Below are 2,228 nucleotides of genomic sequence, written 5' to 3'. Positions count from 1 at the left end.
GAGAGGCCCGGGTACCGCAAAAAAAAAAAAAAAGAGAGAGATGAGAGCCAGTCACACGGGGCTCTGAGATCATTCTAAGGACCTTCCCTTTTACTGTGGATAAGCTGGAGAGCACGCAGGATGTTCCCATCAAGAGTGACATGCTCTCTCTTATTTTAACAGGATTATTCTGGCTCTTGTGGTGAACAGACAGGGGACACTAGCAGAAGCAAGGAGCTGGAAGCCCCAGAAGAGAGGTTCCAGCAGACCAGGCAGCAGAAGCGGGGATGCTGAGAAGTCATCAGACTCTGGACACACACTGAAGGCCGAGCTGACACACGAGGTGTGGGGATGGTCAAACACAACTCAGAAGTTTTTAGACTGAAACCTGGAAGGGTGGCGCTCCCACTGGTTGAGATGGGAAGCTTGTTCACAGATGGATTTGAAGAGAATAACAGAAACCCCAGTTTGGACATTTTTTAGACATCTGAGTGTATGGAGTAAGCCAGACACTAAGTCTAGACACTGAAATGCACACACAGTCTGGGGGTTGGCGTTTAAAGCCAAAAGGCTAGATGAGATGACCGAGGAGGAGATCCAGACAGGAAAGAGAAGTTCCAGGCCTGAGCCATGGGCTCAGGATAAAGTCATGAGACGAGAAGGAACAAGTGGAGGAAATGGAGAAAGAGCAGCCAGTGAGGAAAGAAGAATATGCGGAGAGTGCGGGGTTCTGAAGGCCAAGAAATGGGAACATATGAGAGTGAGAGGCTAAGCAACCACATCACACGCGCGGGTGGGTCACTGGGAACTGACCACTTGGTGTGACAGTGCAGAGATAAGAAATAAGAAACACGAAGCAAGCACATCGGCTGGGCAAGGCCAGAGAAGGAGGTACTGGAGGTTTGAGAGGAAATAGGAAGCTGCACTAGTTAAAATGGAAGCAGAAATTCACTAGGAGGAAACGGTATGATGTCCAGGCAGCATAAACAGCCAGCTGAGGTTTGTGATCATGGATGTAAAGTAAAACCAGTCATCCCAGATGGGAGTCTTTTCCCAGTTGCACTGAGCCGCTCAGGTGCAGGCGCTGCAGAGGCACGAAGTTCAGCCCAGGAGAAGTGGGCAGGAGGGGGGAGGGGGTGGTCCCAGCCTGTGGCAGAGCTGAGCTGGGAAGAGAGGGGAACGAAGACGTAACAGTTGTGGGATCCAGAGGGTCCACGGATTAGCCAAGTCAGGGCACTAACAGAGAGAGAATGGCCAGAGAGTGCACACAAGCAAATCCCTGTGTGCCCTTTCCAAGGGGTCTGGTAGAAGTTCACCAGGAGCAGAACTGGTAGAAAGCGCCGTCACTTCCTTCTCCTGCATCCCTGGGCCGCAGGGACCCGCCTTCTCCACCAGCACCACTGCCAGGGCACGCTGCAAACACCATGCCCCTGAAAGCCACTATCATTTCCCACTACTGTCTCACCTGACCTGCCTCTAGTCACTGGATGAACAGCCAGCCTCTCAGAGCAGAAACTATGCCGTATTTGATCCTGATATTCCAGGCTATGGCCTCGATGCTAGACCCGTGCTTGATATATAGTTGCTAAGCAGTAATACAGCTTTATTAAGAGAAAGAAATCAAACATCAAGGTTATGACACAGAGAATGAGGCAGTCACAAGAGAATTTAACTGCAGGAAGTACCTATAGGGCTCTCTACACGGTATATGTAAAATGGCACTTTTTATCCAGAGTTATGCTATAGTTCTAATTTTCAGGAAATTTTTATTTTAGAAAGATTTTCTAAAATATTTTTCAAATTCCAATTCCAATTTTACCTCCGTTGTCTGAAACCCAGCCTCCTTCCCCCATCAAACACAAACAAACTGAGAATAATCCCCCCCAATCAATAGCCTCCCTCTCAATTCATAAATTCTACAATTCATCTTTAGGTACATAAAACAATGGAGAGGGGGAGGGAGGCTCTGAGCAACCTTAAACGTTCAGTCGCTGGTTCTCATGCACACCCAGCTATGGAGTCAGCTACCCAGCCAAGTTCAATGAAGAAAGGGGAACCACTGAGTTACAAAAAAACTGATGAGTTTACTATATATAAGACTTCTAAGTCTTTAAAATGCAAAAGTACTGGGCTTCCCTGGTGGCGCAGTGGTTGAGAGTCCGCCTGCCGATGCAGGGGACATGGGTTCGTGCCCCGGTCCGGGAAGATACCACATGCCGCGGAGCGGCTAGGCCCATGAGCCATGGCCG

General features: G+C 49.1%; 1 protein-coding gene across 10 annotated transcripts in view; it reads right to left on the bottom strand.

Annotated features, from left to right (window-relative positions):
- Positions 1–2,228, bottom strand: part of USP6NL (USP6 N-terminal like) — a 217,589-nt gene that overhangs the window by 72,846 nt on the left and 142,515 nt on the right. Inside the window, exon 3 of one of the 10 annotated variants that reach the window (XM_055087836.1) lies at positions 1,445–1,580. The exons of the other annotated variants lie outside the window; for them this stretch is intronic. The gene's annotated coding sequence lies outside the window, so the exon portion shown is untranslated. The remainder of the gene's footprint in view (positions 1–1,444; positions 1,581–2,228) is intronic. 10 annotated transcript variants of the gene reach the window in all.

Source organism: Physeter macrocephalus, chromosome 11 (genome assembly GCF_002837175.3).
Source record: "Physeter macrocephalus isolate SW-GA chromosome 11, ASM283717v5, whole genome shotgun sequence".
NCBI lineage: Eukaryota > Metazoa > Chordata > Mammalia > Artiodactyla > Physeteridae > Physeter > Physeter macrocephalus.
Note: the sequence above shows the minus strand (reverse complement) of the source record. Positions and strands in the feature narration are given on the sequence as shown.